At 33.6% G+C, this 22084-nt stretch overlaps 1 long non-coding RNA gene across 1 annotated transcript in view; it reads right to left on the reverse strand.

Annotated features, from left to right (window-relative positions):
- Positions 1 to 655: 655 nt before the first annotated feature.
- Positions 656 to 22084, reverse strand: part of LOC127554601 (uncharacterized) — a 39276-nt gene continuing 17847 nt past the window's right edge. Inside the window, exon 3 of the long non-coding RNA XR_007952019.1 lies at positions 656 to 1175. This is a non-coding gene — a long non-coding RNA (uncharacterized LOC127554601). The remainder of the gene's footprint in view (positions 1176 to 22084) is intronic.

Genomic DNA, 22084 nt, shown 5'->3' on the forward strand with positions numbered 1-22084 from the left:
CCCACTTTTCATAGTACTATTACTGGCTAACATTTATATAGCATCCTTCACCATCTCTGCACAAGCATTGTGACAAGTACTTTACAGTTTTTATGTCTTTAATCTTTACAATCACTCTAGAAGTAGGTGTTATTTTTATGCTCATTTAACAGATGAGGGCACTGAGACAAATAGAGGTTGACTTTCTCAGGATCACACATCTAATAAGTATCTGGGATAGAGTTTGAACTCAGATTTTCCTAATTCCAGGCAGAGAGCTCCCTATTGACTCAAACCTTCTCCCTGGGGCTTTATAAAGGACTTTTACCTTTACAACATTCTTTATATTTTCTCATTTGATCTTCACAATAGTCCTGTGAGTAGGTGCAATGATTGTGCAACATTTTACCAACACAGCTAAGTGACATAATGCATAGAGTGCTGGGCCTGGAATTAGGAAGATCTGAGTTCCAATCCTGCATCTATGTGACATGGGCAACTCATTTAAGCCTATTTTCTCAATTTCCTCATCTATAAAATAAGCTGGAAAAGGAAATGCAAACCACCCCAGGATTGCTTCCCAGAAAAACCCAAATGGGGTTATGAAGAGTCAAATGTAACTAACAACAAAATCATACAGATAAGGAAATTAAGGCTCAGAAAGGATCATCTACTTTTCTAGAGTTATATAAGGTATGTGTTTGGCACAGAATTTGGCCAAGGTCATGGGGATTTCGTGCCCTGAAGGCTTACTCAAGGATAAGAATAACTCTAAAAGATCCTTGGGGGATGGAGGGTAGTGGAGAGAAGAGGAAAAATAGTATATGACTCTAACCCTATCTCCTTCCATTTAAATAAAACAATCAAAAAGTCAGAGTGTCCTGGATGAAAAACAGCACAGATTGAACAGAAGAGAATGGATACAAACAAAAAAACCTAATAAATATTTATGTGCTTGGTGTGTGGGAGGCGTTGCCTGAAGTGTTTCCCACAAAGCCTTGATGATGGAGCCAGAAAAGAACTGTTGCAAAAAATATATTGAGAAAGAAGCTTTTAAATAGTATGGTGGGCAGCTGGGCAGCTGGGGGGGGGTAGAAGGAGGGAGGGAGGAATGAGTAATGCTGTCTATAGTGCTTTAGGAGCCCCGTAGAAGAATCAGCTTGAAATCTTCAGTCTCTCCATGTAATTGCTGCTTGCTAAAGAAAAATCAGAAAAAATCAGGTCAGACATCAGAAAGGCTACAAGTAAATACCCTTGTTCCACGCAGCCCCTACCTTTTGCCAAACATCAGTCTGTACCTATATTCACTTATTTCATGGATATTCCACCTAATTAGGACAAGTGAAGCTTCCCTTCATCATTTTGAAAAATAAATGTTTCTTCATGTTCCATATTGTGTCCATGAGACCTGTGGTATACTAAGGCTGTATTCATAAAAACTGTCCTAATATTAATTATTTAGGTAGAAATGCAGATTTTGTTACCTATAAAAGCTAGGCCTAACCTTTATTTCAAAGATTTTCTAGAGTTTCTGGAGTGTGGGCAAAAGCTAGACAATCAGTTAATAAAGTTCTGAGCCTGGACTCAGGAAAATCTGAGTTCAAATTTGGCTTCAGATACTAGCTGGGTGATTGGGGCAAGTCATTTAACCTGTTTGCCTCATTTTCTTCAACTGTAAAATGTGGATAATAATAGCATGTACCTCACAATATAGTTGGGAAGAATAAATGAAATATTTATAAAACTTTAGTACAGGGGCTAAAGCCAAGATGGCAAAGTAAAACCAATATGCTGCTTGAGTGCTCTGTTTTCCTGGAAAACCACATGAAACCAAGCCTCTGAACAGAGTCTGACAGAATGAAACCCCTCTCCATCTCAAGATTGGAAAACTTCAAGAAAGGTGTGTTTCTGGGGTGAAAAGGGTGTTCAGCTCAGCTCAGTCAGACTGTCAAAGCTGGTGTCTTAATCACAGCAAATCAGCAGCTAGGGCTCTTAGTCCTGGCTCAGTAGAAGAGCAAGTAAGGAAGGAAACCTTCAGTTCCAGCTCAGAAGTCAAATCCTGGGAAAACAGGCTGTTTCTTGGGAAAAAATAAAAACAGACAAAATTACCTCCTGCAAACACAAGGGCCCCTGTGTTCAAAGTCAAGGCTCAGAGTTCCAAAGGAGGCTTGGGCAGTGCTCCCTTTAACCATAGGAGCAGAGCTCAATCAAAAAAGTAAAAAGAAAATAAAAGAGGAAATACCAAAAGAAAAGGAAAGAAAATGAGCAAGAAATAGAAAAGAACCTTGACCATAGAAAGCTACTATGATGATAGGGAAGATCAAAATACCAACTCAGACTAGGACAAAATGTCCACAAAAATCTCCAAGAGTGATATGAATTGGTCTCAAGCCCAAAGAGACTTCTTGGAAGTGCTCATAAAAGACTTTAAAAGGCAAATAAGAGAAGTATGAGAAAAGAAATAAAGGAATGCAAGATAGAGTCAACAGCTTGGAAAAGGAAGGAAAAAACTGACCGAAGAAAACAACTCCTTAAAAAATACAATTGGTCAAATGCAAAAAAAAAAAAAAAATCCACTAAAAAAAAAACACCACCTTCAAAAGTAGAATTAACCAAATGGATAAAGAGATACAAAACTAATTGAAGAAAATCACACATTAAGAGCTAAAACAGGACAAATGGAATCTAATGATTTTGTGAGACAGCAAAAATCAGTCAAACAAACTAAAAAGAAAGAAAAAAATGGAAGAAAATGTGAAATACTTCCTTGGAAAAACAGCTGACCTGGAAAATAAATCCAGAAGAGACAATTTAAAAATTATTGACCTACCTGAAGGCCATGGCCAAAAAAAAAAAAAAAAGCTTGGGTAGCATTCTTCAAGAGATCATTAAGGAAAACTGCCCTGATAGTCTATAAACAGAGGGGGAAATACTTCTTGAAAGAATCTGTCGATCGCCTTCAGAAAGATACCTCAAGGAAAATCCCAAGGAGCATTGTTTCAAAACTCCAGAACTACAGTCTCAAGGGAAAAAAAATACTACAAACTGCCAGACAAAAACAATTATCAAGGAACAATTACCCAAGGTACTGGCAGCTTCTACAATAAAGGATCAGAGGGCTTGGAATTCCAGAAGATAAAGGATCTAGGGTTATAATCAAGAATTAACTACCCAGCAAAACTCAGCATCATTTTTCAGGGGAGACAATGGATCTTCAATGAAGTAAAAGACTTTCAATCATTTATACAAAAAAAAAAATTAGAACTAAACAGAAAATTTTATCTACAAACACAGATTAATTTACAAACAAACTTCAAGAGAAGCATAGAAAGCTAAACAGGGAAAATACATATATTGTGTAATGGTTAAACTGCTTATATCTCTAGATGGAAAATTGATATCTGTAACTCTTGAGAACCACATCTGTCACTGGGGAAGACAGAGAGGGGCATAACATGGATGAAAGGTATAGTTGTGAATGGGCTTTGGTGAGATGATATTAAAATTTAAAAAGACATTAAGGGGTGGGGGGAAAAAAGCTTTAGTACAATACTTAGCTCAATAGTAGACACAATAAATGCTTGTATCTTTCCTTCCCTTCCTTCTAGATTGTGCATCTTTGTCCTGAAAACTTTCTTTTTCCTTTTTAAAAATTTGCTCAGGGGAAAAGAGATAGTAGAAGAAGCAAATCAGAATAAAAGAAAAATAAAGAATATATAAGGAATGGTTCTCTAGGAAGGATCAAGGGTAGGTATATCCTTTGGATTAATATAAGATTTGGATACTATAAAAATCAGTAAAACTTTGCTTAATGTTTGTTGATTGAAAGATTGATAAAACTAAATTCTGCACTATTGTAGAAAAGCTTCTGCTTTGGATTTCAAAAGGAAAAGAATTAACATTTAAATTAAGAGTAATAAAAACACAACAAAAAAGTATTCCTAGGACCAGAAAAAGATACACCTTTTTGGAAGGTATTTACTTGAACTCCAGAGAGCTCTTTTCTAGACACTTCTTGGGAATGCAAGCATTCAAATATTAGGCAATATTTATTGTCCTGCACTATGAGGATGAATGAGGATAAGTGACTTTTTTAATTTTTCAAGAAAGATATAGGCCAAACACTTGTAATAAAATTCTGAGATAAGATTTAAAATGTTCTGGAAAGATGCTGAGGGATAGCTATGGTGATATATTGAAAATCTATATATATATTGGAGTCCAAGGGAAAAGTTGATTTTCTGTAGGTTCTGGGATTATAGTCCTTTCCTTCAACTTTCCTGCCTGGGAGGTAAGGAAATATTAAACATGTAAATGACTTGAAATTCTGTTTGTAATACTAATATATTTCTGTTGAGAGATCTTTGGCAGGATAATAAACATAATATGGATGAATAAATAATTTTAGAAATGGAAGAAAAATTGAAGCACTTTGGGTAGATTCTCTGTTAGGAGCAGGCTCAATAGTTCTAAAATTTAAGGCTGAAGTTGGAATAAAATGAGACACTCTTTATTAATATAATCTCATTTGTTCCTTACAATAATCTTGTAAAGGAGATGCTTTTATCATGTCAGAGGGCCCTAACTCTATATGGGTAGGACTTGTTAAGATGTTAGGTTACCAGGAGGCCTTGTCAATACAGCCAGAGATCACCAGTAAGGCAAGAACCAATTAAGACAAGGGATAGCTTTGTAGTTTTTTAGGGAAAAGAAATCCAGGGGATCAGGAGAGAGGGAGAAACATGGGTCTAAGGAATGTTATGGGGAAGAGGAGAAAGAAAAGAGAATTTATGCTAAAGAGAAGTCCTTTAGCAGAGGAGTGAGGTAGTACAGTGGACATTTCTAAATTATCCAGTTACTTTAAAAGGCAATATAAATAAAGAAAACTTAAAAATATACTTCCATCTGTACTCAAATAATTCAGTTCTCTGGAGGTAGATAGTATTTTCATCATGGATCCTTTATAATTGCCTTGCATCATTGTCTTGATCAGAGTAGCTAATCCACTAGGAATAGTTGACTATCATTACAATATTGCTATATGTTTTCTTGGTTCTTCTCAGTTCACTTTGCATCGATTCATATGTCTTCCAGGTTTTTATGAAACTATTATGTTCATCATTTCTTGCAGCACAATAATATTTCATCATATAGTATATAACATATATGCTATAGTACAACTTGTTCAGCTATTCCCCAACTGATAGGCATCACTTCAGTTTCCAATTCTTTGCCACCAAAAAAAGTTTCTATAAATAATTTGTACATAGAGTTCCTTTTTCTTTGATCTTTTTGGGATACAAATCTATTAGCAATATTGCTGCTGAGTCAAGGGGTATCCACAGTTTTATATCCTCTTGGGCAAGGTTCTGAATTGTTCTCCAGAATGGTTGGATTAGTTCACAGCTCCACCAATGGTCCATTAATATACCTTTGTTTCCATATATCCTCTAGCATTTATCATTTTTCTTTTCTGTCATGTTAGCCATTCTGATAGGTTTAAAATATTATCTCAGGCTTCTTTAAATATTCTCTAATCAATAGTGATTTAGAACATTTAATCATGTGACTATTCATAGCTTTGACATCCTCGTCTGAAAACTGACTATTCATATTCCCATATCATTTATCAGTTGAGAAATGACTCATTTTAAAATAAATTTAACTCAGTTCCCTATGTATTTGAGAAAGAAGGCTTTTTTTCAGAGAAACTTGCTATATATATTCTCCTTCTCCCTTGCTCCCAACCTCATTTTTTGCTTTCTTTCCAATTTTGGTTTCACTGGTATTATGTGTACAAAACTTTTAAAATTTCCTGTAATGAAAAATTATTCATTTTTACTTCCTATGAGTTTCTCCATCTCCTGTTTAGTAATAAAGTCTTCCCTTATTTATGGATCTTACAGGCAAAATTTTCTATACTTCTCTAATTTACTATCCTTTTGAATAAGTTATGGCATATGATTGTTATGGAATAATATTGTTTTATAAGAAACTATCAGCAGGATGATTTCAGAGAGGCTTGGAGAGACTTACATGAACTGATGCTAAGTGAAGTTAGTAGAGCCAGGAATCATTGTACATGACAACAAGATTATACAAAGATCAATTCTGATGGACTTGGCTCTTTTCAACAATGAGATGATTGAGGCCAGTTCCAGTGATCTTGTGAAGAAAAGAGCCATCTACACTCAGAAAGAAAACTATGGGAACTGAATGTGGATCACAACATAGCATTTACTCTTTTTGTTGTTTGCCTGCATTTTGTTTTCTTTCTCAATTTTTTCCCTTTTTGATATGCTTTTTCTTATACAGCATGATAATTGCATAAATATGTATACATATATTGGATTTAACCCTATATTTTAACATGTTTAATATATATTACTTGCCATCTAGAGGAGGGGGTGGGAGAACGGAAGGAATTTGGAATATAAGATTTTGCAAGGGTTAATGTTAAAAAGTTATTCATGCATATGTTTTGAAAATAAAAAGCTTTAATTAAAAAAGTTACCTCTTATGTCTAAATTATGTACTAATTTTGACCTTATTTTTCTATACACTTTGAAATGTTGATTTATGTCTACTTCTTATCAAACTGCTCTCCAGTTTTCTCAGCAATTTTTGTCAAATGGTAAATTCTTGAATCTCAAACTTGGATCTTTGTATTTATTCAATACAAGACTATTATGATTATTTACTACATTGTACTATATACCTAAACTATTCCTCTGATGCACCATTCTATTTCTTCATCAGTACCAGATTATTTTGATGATTACTGTATTATTTGAAATCCAGTACTGTCAGGCCATTTTCATTTTTTTTCCATCTATTCCCTTGATATTCTTGATTTTGTGTTTTTCCAGATGAATTTTGTTATTTTTCTAGCTCTATAAAATAATTCTTTTTTGTCAGTTTTTGATTGTATAATATTGAATAAATTAACAGATAGAATTGTAATTTTTATTATATTGATTTGTACTATTCATGAGTAATTAATATTCCTCCAATTATTTAGATCTGTATTTATTTGTGTGAAAAGGGTTTTGTTATTATGTTCAAATAGTTTTTTGGTTTGTCTTGGCAAGTAGACTTCAAAGTGTTTTATATCATTGATTGTTATTTTAAGTGTAATTTCTCTTTCTAAATTGTCCTGCTGGATTTTATTAATAATATACAGAAATACTGATGATTTATGTGGATTTATTGTACATCCTGAAACTTTGCTGAAGTTAATTGTTTCAGCTAATTTTTCAGTTGATTCTTTAAGGTTCTCTAAAATTTCATCATTTCATCTGCAAAGAGTATTAATTTTGTTTTCTTACTGCCTGTTCTTATTCTTTCAGCTTCTTTTTCTTATTTTATTGCTAAAGCTAGGTTTTCTAGTATAATATTAAATAATAGTGGTGATAATGGACAACTTTGTTTCATTTCTGATCTTATTGGAAAGAGTTTTAGTTTATCCCCATTTCAGATAATGCTTGCTCATAGTTTTAGATAGGTTCTATTTTTTATTTATTATTATTTTTAAAAGCTCTAATGAGTGTATTTTGTCAAAAGATTTTTCTCTATTTTTGAATATAATCCTCTGATTTTTATTGTTTTTGTCACTGAAAGTCAATTATGCTTATAGTTTTCCTAATATTGAACCATTCTTATATAGGTCCCACCTAGTAATAGTAAATGATGTTTATAATATATTGCTGTAATCTTCATGCTAGTATTTTATTTAAAATTTTTGCATTAATGTTCTGGGGAAATTGGTCTCTAACTTTATTTCTCTGTTTTTATTCCCCTGGTTTAGGTATCAAAGTCATACTTAACAGAACCAAGATAGAGCTGAACACCAATGTGGTGTTCTCTTCTTTAAAATATAATGGTTCTCTCTGGGAGCAGGTTTCTTGGGGAGTTTTTCTGGAGGCAACCTTAGTATCAGTTCAGATCAATAATCATCCCAAATGCAGCCAGGTGTTAAAAGTTCAGATCTTTTATTGCTTCCTCCAAAATAGCCCGGTTAGTTTTTTTTGGTAGCCTATCTCTCAGCTTGGTTCCAAGTCATAATAGAAGAAACTTAGTAAAAGACCTTTATTTTTTCCAATAGTGTATATAATATTGGAATTAATAATTCTTTTAATGTTTGGTAGAATACAATCCTGGAAATTTTTTCTTAATGGGCTCATTTATAGCTTGTTCAAATTCTTTTTCAAATATATGGCTAAAGCAATCTATTTCTCCTTAAGGATTTTCAAAATTTATCTGTTTTACTTAGATTGCCAGTTTTAGTGGTATTTTATTGGGCTAAATATTTCCTGATAATTGCTCTAATTTTATCTTCATTGGTGATGCATTCAAACTTTTCATTTTTGATACTGGTAAATTGCTTTTTTAAATCAAATTAACCAATGATTTATTCAGCTTCTAGGTTTTTTAAAAAAATAACTCCTAATTTTATTTATTAGTTTAGTAAGGTTTTTTTTTTTTTTTTTTGCTTTCAATTGTATTAATGTTACCTTTGATTTTCAGTGGGGGTTTTATTTGTTCTTTTCCTATTTTTTTAGTTGCATATTAAATTCATTGATCTCTTTCTCTTATTTATGTGACTACATTGCCTGCATTCCACAAATTTTGATATATTCTCTAATTGTTGTCACTACCTTTTTTTTTTGAATGCAGAAAACATTTATTTTACATTCTTGCAAGAATAGGTGCCTAGGTGAGTAAATGCATCTTTGTTTTTTTTATTTTATTTTATTTTTTAATAGATTTTTATTTACGAGTTATATGCATGGGTAATTTTATAGCATTGTGTTGTCATTACCTTTAATAAATTACTGGTTTTTTTGTTATTTGTTCTTTAACCCACTCATCTTTTAGAATTATTTAGTTTCTAATTAGTTTTTTAGCTATGCTGCCAAAGTCCTTTGTTATAATTTTAATTGAGTTATGGTTTGAAAGGAGTGACTTGATGTTTCTGCTTTTCTTCATTAGCTTGTAATTTTTCATGCCTTAATACAGGGGCAATTTTTTTGAAGGCATATTCCTTTCCATTCCCATTCAGTTTTCTCCAGAAGTTGAACATCTAACTTTTCTAAGATTCTATTCATCTCCTTAACTACTTTATTTTATGATTAGATTTATCGAGTTCTGAGGGGAGAAGGTTGAAGTCCTCTACTAGCACAGTTTTGTCCATTTTTTCTTGTAACTCATTTAATTCCTCTTTTAAAATTTTAGGGGCTATTTCTTTTGGTGCATATATGTTTCATATCTATATTCAAGTTTTTTATATATTTTAGCAAAATATAATCTCCTTGAATATCTCTTTTAATTAGGTCCATTTTTGCTTTTGCTTTGTCTAATATTTTTCAGCTAGGATATAAATTTTGCTCCTATCCCTGTGTGTCTATTTTTCAGGAATGTTTCTTATTGTTGAATTTTGGTTTCTAAACTATTTTACTAATCACTTCTGTTTTATTAATAAATTCATCCCGTTCATATTCACAGCTATAATTACTATCTAGATATTTTTTCTCATCCTATTTTCTGTATATTCTCTCTTTCTCTCTCTATTTGTCTGTCCATCCCTCTACCCCTCTTAATCTGCCTTCCTTCTTTTCATACCTACTCTTTTCTTGTCCCCTTTTCCTCCCATTTCCCTGTTGGATAAGATTAATTTCTATAACCAATTGACTGTGAATATATACTCTTTCCTCTTTGAACCAGTTCAGATGACAGTGATCTTCAAGTCTTGCCCAACCTGCACCCCATTTTCCCCTTCACAAAACTTTTTCTTGTGCCTCTTTTTTTGATGTGAGATAATTTTCCCCATTCTTCCTTTCCCTTCCTCCTCCTTCCTCTACATCCCTTTTTCTCAATCCTCCATTTTTTAGATCATTGCAACATAATCAACTCATATCCATATTTTCTGTATATATACATTTCTTCTAACTTCCCTAATAAAGTTCTGTATCATCTTCCTATATTGAAATGTCACCAGTTTTAACCACAATTGGCCACCAACAATTTTGTTTCTCCTTTGCTCTTGTTCTAACTTTACTCTATCCCCTCCTTGAGAAGGTAAGCAATTTGATATGCATAATTATGTACATTTTTAAATTCAGTTTTTTTTACCTATTCGTTTTTATTCATTATCTTTTTTGTTTTTAATATTTTTCCAATTACATGTTGACAATTTTTAACATTCATTTTTACAATATTTTGAGTTCCTAATTTTTTCCCCTTTTCCCCTCCCCTCTTCCAAAAATGTTAGGCAATTGATATAGGTTATTTCTATCTGCATTCAGAATCCATTATTTCTTTATCTGGATGTGGACAAAATTTTCTTTCATGTGTCCTTTGTACTTGTCTTAGATAATTGTATTGCTGAGATGAGCTGAGTCATTCATAGTTGATCAATATACAATGTTGTTGATACTATGTATAGTGTTTTCCTCATTTCAGTTTATATAAATCTTCCAGGTTTTTCTGAAGACTGTTCATCATTTCTTACTGAACAGTAGTATTCCATTACATTCACACAGCTTGTTGAGCAATCCTTACTTCCCAATGTTTTGTCACCACCAGAAAAATGTTTTTCCACATGTAGGTCCTTTCCCCTTTATGACATCTTTGGTATACATATCAAATATATTCAAATATATATAATTGGTATTCTTGTATCAAAGAGTATGCAGAATTTGATTGCCCTTCGGGATTAGTTTCATATTGCTCTCCAGAATAATTGAATCAGTTCACAACACCACATTACAATATTATTAGTGTCACCATTTTCCTATAACCTCTCCACATTTATCATTTTCTTTTTCTATCATATTGGCCAATATAATTTGCATTTATCTAATCAAAAGTGATTTAGAATACTTTTTGATATGCCTATAGATAGTTTTGATTGCTTCATCTGAAAACTGCCTGTTCATATCCTTTGATCATTTGTCAATTGGGAAATGGCTTCAATTCTTATAAACTTCACTCAATTCTCTTATGTATTTGATAAAGCTTTTATGAAAGATACTTGCTTTCCATATTTCTGCTTTCCATCTTTCAGCTTTCCTTCTAATCTTAGTTGCATTTATTTTGTTTTTGCAAAAGCCTCTTATTTTTATATAATCAAAATTATCTATTGAACATTTTGTAATGTTCTCTATCGTTTGGTCATGAACTTGTAACTCTGTATACTATGCCACTTGATGCAATTTTTAGTATTGCACATATTTAGTACTGATGTCACTTCATTGTATATGATACCTTATAGCATAATGTAATTTCCTTCCCTCTCTCTTTTAATTAGATCTGTTTTTGCGTTGTCTGAGATCAGGATTGCTACCCCTACTTTTTATTTTATTTCAGCTGAAGCATAATAGATTCTGCTTCAGCCCCTTACCCTTTTTCTGTGTGTGTTTCTCTGCTTCATGTATGCTTCTTGTAGACAATGTATTGTAGGATTTGGGATTTTGACCCACTCTGCAATCTGCTTCCATTTTATGGGAAAGTTCAATACAGTTAAGATTATTAAATATGTATTTCCCTCCTTCTTTCTGTTTTTTTTCCTCTCTCTCTCCTTTCACCCTTTTCCTCGACAGTATTTTGCTTCTGACTACCACTATCCCCAGTCTGCCCTCTCTTCTTTCAGTTCCCTCCCCCACCCTTCACCCATGCTTCATCCAATGTCCTGCTCTCCAACTTTCCTGTCAGGTAAGACAGATTCTATATTCAAGTGACTAGAGATATTATTCCCTCTTTGAGCCAATACTGATGAGAGTAAGGATCAAGTAATGCCCATCACCCATTTTTCTCTTTCCCTCAATTGTAATAGGTTTTCCACGTCTTGTCATATAAAATAATTTATCCTAGTCTATCTTGCCCTTCTGTCTTAACCCAGTGTACTCCTTTTCCTCATCTCTTATTTTTTATCATTTCTTTAAATTCACCGTATATTCATAACCTCTATATATAGTCCTTTTAGCTGTTCTATTAGTGGTACAATTTTTAAGAATTATAAGTATCATTTTCCCATTTAGGATTGTAAACAATTCAGCTCCATTGAATCCCTTGTTTTCTTTTCTCTTTTTCTATTTTTAGGAATTTCTTGGGTCTTGATATTGGAGATCAAATTTTTCATTCAATTCTGGTTTTCCTTCTATTGTGTTGAGTGACCATTTTTTCCCCTTGAAATAATATGCTTAATTTCGCTGAGTAGGTAATTCTTAGTGGTAGTCGTAACTCCTTTGCCTTTTAGAATAACATGTCCCATTACTTCTGGTCTTTTAATTTTGCAGCAACTAAATTTTGTATAATCCAGATTGTGGCTTCCCAATATTTGATGTTTCTTTCTGGCAGTAATTTTTCCTTAACCTAATAGTTCTGTAATTTGGCTATTATGTTCCTTGGAATTTTTGTTTTGGGATCTCTTCTTGAGGGGACTGATGGATTCTGCCAATGTCTACTTTGTCATCTGGTTTCAGGATATCAGGGCAGTTTTCCGGGATAATTTCTTTTTTTTTTTTTTAATCAAAGGATAAGTTTTATTCTCATGAGTCGAAAATACTGAGCCTGGAATAAATACTCTCTGCATAACTAACCTCTGGCTTTTCTCAAATTCTTTTTTTTTTTACCAGCTCCATATTTTTCCTCAGGGGAAAACAGTTTGTTCAACCTAATCTCACAAGCCTGAAGAGTAAGGTCAAATGCCTGAACCCATCAGGCTGCGTGGATTTTGAGCTTGTTCCCTCATTAACTTTTTTTTTAATAACTTTTTATTGACAGAATCCATGCCAAGGTAATTTTTTACAACATTATCCCTTGCACTCACTTCTGTTCCGATTTTTCCCCTCTCTCCACCCCCTCCCCCCAGATGGCAAGCAGTCCTTTACATGTTAAATAGGTTACATATCCTAGATACAATATATGTGTGCAGAACCAAACAATTTTCTTGTTGCACAGGGAAAATTGGATTCAGAAGGTATAAATAACCTGGGAAGAAAAACAAAAATGCAAGCAGTTTATATTCATTTCTCCAGGATAATTTCTTAAAAGATACTATCCAAGTTCTCCTTTTGATTATGGTTTTCAAAAGTCCAGTGATTCTGACCTTGTCTTTCCTGGATCTATTTTCCATTGAGATACTTTATATTTTCTTCTATTTTTTTCATTTTCTTGAATTTGTTTGATTCTTGATAGTACATTAGCTTCCATTTGCCCAATTCTAGTTTTTTGTGTAAAATATTTTTAATTATAGTATTTATTTTTCCAAATATATACAAAGATAGTTTTCACCATTCACCTTTTTAAAACCTTGTGTTCCAAATTTTTTCCCCTCTCTTTCTCCTTCCTCTCTCCCCAAGACAGCAAGCAATCTGATATAAGTTAAATGTGTGTAATTCTTTGAAACATATTTTCATTTTTGTCATTTTGTACAAGAATAATCAGACTAAAAGGGAACAACCAGGGGAAAGAAAAAAAACAAGCAAAAAAGCAACAACAAAAGGTGAAAACACTAAGTTTTGATCCACATTCAGTCTCTATAATTCTCCCTCTGGAAGTGGATGGCTCTTTCCATCACAAGTCTATTAGAACTGGCTTAAATAACCTCACTGTTGAAAAGAACCAAGTCCAACCCAGTTGATCATCATATAATCTTGTCCTTACTGTGTACAATATTCTCTTGGTTCTGCTTACTTCACTTAGCAATAGTTCATGTTAATCTTTCCAGGCTTTTCTGAAATCAGCCAGCTCATCATTTCTTATGTGTGCTGCTGCACTGAAGAAATCTGGTGGGAGTCGGAGTGACTAGTACTGCTAGAGGTCATAGGGAGCTGGAAGCTTACTAGGTGCTGAACTGGGGTCCTAGCTGGCTGGTGTGTTGAAGACAGTGATGTGTTTCTGCATTTCCCTGGATCTGGCCACTGGAAGCCATCTGTTTTCCAGGGGCTACACTAAAGCATGTATCAATCTAAGCACTGGAGTCTACTTTTCTCAGTGTGGGAGTCTGCTCATTACCTTGGCTGTGCATGTAGGGAGTTCTGGAATTGGTTTGCTTGTTCCATCACATTGGGGCTCAGGATCTCCCACTTATTTGCTGAAGTGGGGCTTTCTGCTGGCTTACTAGGATTATTTCTGTTCTAGATTATGCTCCCCTTTTACTTTCCTGCTTACCTTCCAAGTTTCTTGGGCTAAAAGATTGTTTGACCCTATCTTTATGTTGGTTCTATTATTCTAGGAGTTCTTTTGTGGTATAAGGAAAATTAGCTTCAGAGTCAGAAGGGTAAAACAGAAAATCCTAGTTTTTGCTAAATATTTGTCTTTGTAACTTTGAGCAATATACTTAGCCTTTCTTTCTCCTCTTTAATATCCTAAGCTATTATCATACAAAGCAAGTACCAGTCTACATTGGTAGAAGGAATATCCTCTTTGAGAATTCTCTATATTAAGAAAATTAATATGTATAATTGTATACATATATACATTTAGACATATATACATATAATATATAAACATGTATATATGTGTATACATATAGATACATACATGCCTATATGCACACATATATATGAACTGAAACTAAGAAAAATTTAAAAACTTGCTCTAGTCTCAAAGCTAATGTCAGATATGTGACTTAAATCCAGGAGTTATTATTCCAAGTTCCTTGTTATTCTACTCTACTTCACTAGTTCCCAAATTTATTTATATAACCCAGGCAAGGTCCACTTGCTGGGAGAGGATCTACTCTCTGACTCTCATTCTCTTGGCTACCTTACTCAACCAATCTGTGCTCTCACTGGCAGGTCTTTTATTCCCAGAATACACAATGCTGCTACAATGAAAACTCTCTCAAGGTCTTATGGGTAACTTTAGTATACGTATTTGGGAAAGGTAGGTTTGGAGTTTGTCAGGACAGGGAATGGAGGCATTCTACTACCAACCCTGTGGCTCCTGAGCCATCACTTTTGTGCTTCACATTTACACAAAATCAGTTGTGAAAGCTCCTTTGGCTCTTAAACATAAAATATTTAGGAAATCTAAGATAAAAGCAATGACAATTATAGCATTTACCCAATAGAAAGTAAGACTAGGAATAATCATATTATAATAATCTATTTGTAAACTAAGGTCACTCTTTTCTACCAATGAACAATGTCTCAATAGGGGAGAATGGAAACTCAGAAACATAGCGGAGAGCATATGGATAGGAAAAACTCTTATTTTGGGGCAACTCACACCTCTGGGTTGCAGGATTTGTCCTTGTCCATACTCTCCTCTGCTGATGTTCCTGTTTCTGGTCCTTACCTCTATCTTGCTGACCAAAGCTGCTCTTCTGTTTTTGAGCCAATGAAACAGTGACATGCACTTTTAACCCACCATAACCTTTAACAGAATACTGAGAAAATATTATACTATAATTACAAAAAGTTCCATTAAGTCAGAGAACTGCCACACTCTTCAGATATGCAAAGGGCTTTGTCAAGTCAGTACTAAGTTTCTTCTAATAGCAAAGCAAATAGCAAATCTTGCCTTTCCTCAATCAGATTACTCTTTTAAAGGTTTCCCTTCTATCAGCTGGCAGATGGCGTTAGAGAGCAGTAAGTAGATAACTTCTCATTTCAACAGGTTTCAGTTCTCTTCCAATCTTGCTCCAGTCTTTCTTCAATCAGTCAGAAAAGTAATGTTTCTCTTAAGTCAACAAGTTCTCAGGAAACTCAACAAACTCTTTCTCTGAAGAGTTAGTTGACTCGGCTCTAAGCCATTTGCTTCTTTGGTTCCTAACATTTTGTAAATTCTCTGCTCCACTAATTCTCCTGCTTCTTCTTATTTATCCTACAGCTTCCCAAAGATCTCCAAGTTCTTCTGATGTCTTAAACCATAACCTCCTGATGATCAACAACTAATCTTTACCTCAAAGTGCAAAATTAAAGAGACATTTCTGTATCTTGTGAACCCAGCAGTCCTCAAATAATCTCCCTATAGTCCCCAAAATAATTTCATTTGTTTAAAAATATCTTTTAAAATTAAAAAGTATCTTTAGTATCTTTTTAGAATTTCAAAACTCTAAAAAAACTAAATGAACTAACATCTAAATGAACTAATGGACCACAATATCTTGTAGTCATTGTTATCTCAGTCATTGTTTAAAGAAGTCTTTCCAATACATTCATATGAGGGTCAGGTGAATGTCTCAAAACATTCTGACTCTCTGTGAAATTTTATTTGAGAGATATGTGTTTCTTCACAAGTTGTTTTTTTAATCATTTTGCTTTCATAAAATTATTTTTCTGTCTTTTTCAGCAATAACACGGTTCACATATAAAAGGTACAGTACCTTACACATTAAAAGGAAAGGTTGAAATATATTAAGGTACAGTATCTTACACATTAAAAGGAAAGGTTGAAATACATTAAGTTTGAAGTAAATTTGTCATGAATCTTTTTGGACTGTAAATAATTAGCTTGCTTTGTATAAATGTTATCTATTATTTCAGGATTTTCTTCAACAAAAGGACAAAAAAGTTGTCCTATTATTCTGTGTCATTAGCTGTAAGCATTTGGGAAAGGGAAAGCAGTATGTTAGCTTTGGGGAGGGAACTGGAGAGGGATTTTGAAAGATGTCTGTTCCAATTCTCTTTCAAATGAAGATAAACAGTCACATAGCCTTAGCCCAAATGAATTTGATAGTTATTAATGGAGTGGATGACATGTGAATAAAGCAGAAACAATGTAGGCTTTTTTCCAAACATAGTCATTATGAAATGACCAATTTGAGACAAACCATTCAAATTCTTTGAATTTTTTCACTTGTAAAACTGAGATAAGAAAACTGTTCAGGTCTATCACCCATACAGAGGATTAAAAAGTTTCTGTAAACACCATTTGGCATTTCAGAAGAAAGTGCAAGATGCCATGTAGCTCTTAAATCTGTTAGTGAGAAAAACTTAAATATGTTTGCTGATAGTTTATAGGTTGCCTTATTAATCTTCCTTAGACAATTCCTTACAAAAAGTATTGATTTAAGGGACAGAATTAAACTAAGTGATTTCCCTTTATAAGTCCTTGTAAGAAATAGAAATTGCACATACAGACACACACACACACATACGCGCACACACACACACAATATATATTTCTGAAGAAGTTAATTCATCATTAGTATCCTCATAAAATCACTCTCATTCTCTTGTAATAAGTTGTGTTTCAATATTTTGGGTTTAAGACTGTAAACTTCAAATCATTGTAAATTAAATATTTAAGACACAGGAAAACAAATTATTATGATTAGAAGTTATATATATTCAAAGTTACTTTATATATTATGAATACATAATTTAACAATTGCCTCTTAGCTCTGTGAAGAAATAAGTGGTCTCAGAATTAGCAAAATTTTGCCTTGCTGCCTTACAGAATATGTAAAGATAAAAAAAAGGATGAAACATTTTAAAATTGAAGAAAAATAGTAAAATTCAAAACTAGATAAATATTAAATGTAAGAAGATCCTTGAGGGCAAGGACAATTTTAAAAAATATTTTTATTCCCCAGACATAGTATGCAATGTACTGTCTACTTAATTTTTTGATAGATTGTATTAAATTCAGTAAGCATAAAGAAATGTTAATATAACATTTTAACCAAAATTTGTGGTATCTGTGACTTTTTGTAAGGCGTGCATGAAAAATTATTAATCCATAAGGATTTCCCAGGTTGATAAGTGAAGATAGAAATACAATAGAAGCAGATGATGCTGTATTAATTTTCTTATGGTAAAAGATCTATGGGAAAATTAGCTTAGTCTTTACTCCTAAATTAAAACTCCATTTAATACAGTATTCTTTGACTTATGATGCCAAAATTAGACACTTGTTTTTATCACTGAGTTTGCAGGGAGTTGTTAAAAGCTGTGATTAAAGTACCAAAATAAATAATCTGAGGGAAATTAAGAACATTGGCTACAAATTAAGCTGATTATCAGATATTCTATCTGGTGATTTTAAGAGGCTATTCCACATTGTAAATTATAATTATAAACATATAATAAATGTTTGTTGGACAAGCCAGAGGAAAATAGCATACACAAAACAGATTCTTTAGAAAAGGAAAACCATGTCATATTAACATGTGTTGTCAGTGTCATGCAGACTCTGTGTTAGAAATGGATGATGATTAAAATGTGCCAAAAGGCCTAAATGAGGTTGCTTTTATGTTACAGAGAATCTTATTTCTTGGTTTTTTCATAAGGCATTTATATCAAAACTGTCAAATCAATTATGCATCCAGAAATTCGCTGTTCTAGACACAGAGAACCACATGATAATGTTCTCCTTTTGTATTTCCTTAAATCAAGAAGGTCTTGCTTCAGGCATCTTATGACCTGGGCTTACATGGTAAAAATTGGAAGCTCTCATTTGCTTTTGAATAGCTATTTGATCTTGAAGGATTTCTAAAATATTAGTTTTAAGATGAAGCCATCCTCACCAATTCACTACTTATATGCAACTTAAATGTATCAACAATACATTGTAATAAATTTTGCTTTCTTTTCTTAGTTTAAAAAATATTTATTAAGTACTTACTGTATACGAGGCACTGCACTATGCCCCAGGAACACACAAAAAAATGGCAGAAACGTAGTTTCTACCCTCTATGAGCTCACATTCTAATGAGGGACACAAATACAAATCACTAATATAAGTTATAAGCAGTGGAAAAGCACTTTTAAAGGAAAGAACTAGCGATGAGAGGAACATGAAAAGTTCTCTTGCAAAAGGTGGTATTTGAGCTGAGTTTTGAAGGAAGTCAGGATGCAGGTTGAGGGGAGAAGTGTTCCAAGCATGAGAGACAAAATAAAGGCACAGAATCAGACGGTAAAGTATTATATCTGAGGAATAGCAAATTGGCCAGTATGTTTATTGCTTCATTTTCAAAGATGGCCAATGACATCACTGAGTGATATTTTGACTTGCATGTGAATTGGATTTAAGGAAGGCAGAGTTGCATTGGACTCATTCTATCTGAGTCACTGGAAATCCAGGGTCAAGGCAAAAGTTGGACAACTGGTGATCATCAGGGAATTCAGTGGGTGATCTTGGTATCTTTGGTATCTGACCAAACCTCAGAAGCCCCTTTCATGGTCTTTGGAATAAGTTATTCTCATCTGCCCATTCTGCTGGGGGAAGTCTTCTTATACATAGGGTAGACAACGCTCTAATTCCCTGATGGGTTTGAGATCTGTTGATTACTCCCAACCTGGTTGCCTACCTACTGAGATGATTTTGCCAGTGTGTGGCTGCTGCATAAGCTATAGCTTCTTGGAGCCACAGTTGAGAGTTGGATGAAAGGTGGACACCTGGTCCAGTGTGGTTATAGGGGAATAGTGCTAAGGGGAATATAATATTAAAAGAATTAAAAGAAAGGAAGAGGACAATTTGTAAAGAGTTTTAAGTGTCACACAGAAAATTTTACAATTGATCCTGGAGGTAATAGTAAACCACTAGAGTTTATTGAATAATGGGTGGGGTCGGATCTGCACTTTTGGAAGAAAAAAACCAGTGTGACAGATAAACAGAGGATGGGTTGGATTTGGGGGACCTTTGAAGAAGAGAGATTAACCAGAAAACTATTACAATATTTCAGATATGAGGTGATAGAGCCTGCTCCAAAGTGATTTGTGTATGAGTGTATGAGTGTATGAGATGTATATGAAAGATATTGATGAGAAAAACCAATTAAACTTAGCAACAGATTGGATATGTAGGGTAAATTCAAATAAGACAAGGAGTCAAATGATGTTAAAGATTATGAACATGGTTAACTAGGATGATAAAGTTACAACAGTAATAGGAAAGAGAAAAGATTTTAAAGGTAAAAGTAATAAGTTCTGTGTGGATTTGAAATGCCTATAGGGCACCAACACTCTATAGTACAAAGTCCCAGTACCAGTACTGCCTTAATAGCCTTTTAATAGATCTACTGTCTTTATCCTCTCATTTCTTCAATTCATACCCTACTTTATTACCCAGTGATATTCTTTATGCACTGATCTGTCATGATCAAAAATGTCAAAACTCTATTCCTACCCTATTACTTACTGATCAATTAAAGTTCCAATTTGCTTTTCATTCAAAATCCTCCCTAACTGGTCCCTCTATCTTTTCAACCTTATTTCATAACTCTTCTTCCTGTAGTTTACCAGCCAAATTATATCATTTTTTGACCACTGAAAACAGAACATACTATGTGCTTTCTAAATGTTATACCTTTTCTCAACTTGTTCCTTATGGCTAGAAAGTTCTTTTTCTTTGCTTAGTAAATTTATACCCATGCTTTAAAGCCCAAATCAAATGCTACCTCATACATGATGGCTTTCCAGTTTCCTCCTATAGGTAATGATCTTCCCTTTCTCTCCAAACTCACATAGCACTTTCATTCTATGGCACTCTCAAATATTTACCAAGCACTATAATAATGTACATTATAATTATCTATGATAGGATGTATGTTATAATGATAACTAGATAACTAGTTCTAGATATCTAGAAGGCAAGAAACAAATACTTATTAAATGTCTACTATGTGCCAGCCAGAATTCATAAATGTTATTTATCTCATTTGATCCTCACAACACTAGAGGTTATTACTATCCCAATTTTATAGAGAGGGAAACTGAAGCAAATGGATTATGTGACTTATCAAGAATCACACAACTAGTGAATGTCTGAGATTAGACTTAAACTTAAGTCTTCCTGACTTAATGTAATGATTTATCTACTAAACCACCTAGAACTGGTCTCAGAGTCAGGAATTGCTTTATCAGATGATGCTTTATAAAGCATCATCAGAATTGATCATCGCTTCTGATGGACATAGCTCTCTTCAACAATGAATTGATTCATTTTCTTCCCGGGTTATTTATACCTTCTGAATCCAATTCTCCCTGTGTAACAAGAAAACTGTTCGGTTTTACAGTATCTAGGATATACTGTAACCTATTCAACATGTAAAGGAATCTTGCCATCTGGGGGAGGGGATGGAGGGAGGGAGGAGAAAAATCGGAACAGAAGTGAGTGCGAGGCATAATGCTGTAAAAAATTACCCTGGCATGGGTTCTGTCAATAAAAAGTTATTAAGAAAATCTCAAAACAAACAAACAAACAAAAAAAAAAACAATGAATTGATTCAGATGAAGAGAACCATCTACATCCAGGGAGAGGACTCTGGGAACTGAGTGTGGACCACAACAGCATTTTTACTCTTTCTGTTGTTTGCTTGCATTTTTGTTTTCCTTCTCAAGTTTTTTTTTTCTTTCTAGATCCAATTTTTCTTGTGCAGCAAGATAACTGTATGTATATGTATATGTATATTGGATTTAACACATATTTTAACATGTATTGGAATATCTACCATCTACCAGAGGGAGTGGGAGGAAGAAGGGGAAAATTTGAAACAGAAAGTTTTGCAAGAGTCAGTATTGAAAAATTACCCATGTATATGTTTTGTAAATAAAAAGCTATAATAAAAAAGGGGGAAAAAGAATTGATCATTGCATAATCTTCTTGTTGCTATTCATAACGATCTCCTGGTTCTGCTCATTTCACTTAGCATCAGTTCAAATAAGTATCTCCAGGCCTCTCTGAAATCATTCTACTGGTCGTTTCTTATAGAACAATAATGTTCCATAATATTAATATACCATAATTTATTCAGCCACTCTCCAATTGATGGGCATCTACTCAGTTTCCAGTTTCTTGTCACTATAAACAGGGCTGCCACAAACATTTTTGTACATACAAGTCCCTTTCCCTCCTTTAAGATCTCTTTGGAATATAAGCCCAGTAGAAACACTGCTGGATCAAAGGGTATGCACAGTTTGATAATTTTTTGAGCATAGTTCCAAATTGCTCTCCAAAATGGTTGGATCTGTTCAAAGTTCCATCAACAATGCATTGATGTCCCAGTCTTCTCACATCATCTTTGTCTTTACCTGTCATCTTAGCCAATCTGAGAGGTATGTAGTGGTATCTCAGAGTTGTCTTACTTTGCATTTCTCTGATCAATAGTGATTTGGAGCACCTTTTCATTTGACTAGAAATAGTTTTAATTTCT

The sequence above is a fragment of the Antechinus flavipes genome, chromosome 3 (assembly GCF_016432865.1).
Source record: "Antechinus flavipes isolate AdamAnt ecotype Samford, QLD, Australia chromosome 3, AdamAnt_v2, whole genome shotgun sequence".
Taxonomy (NCBI): Eukaryota; Metazoa; Chordata; class Mammalia; order Dasyuromorphia; family Dasyuridae; genus Antechinus; species Antechinus flavipes.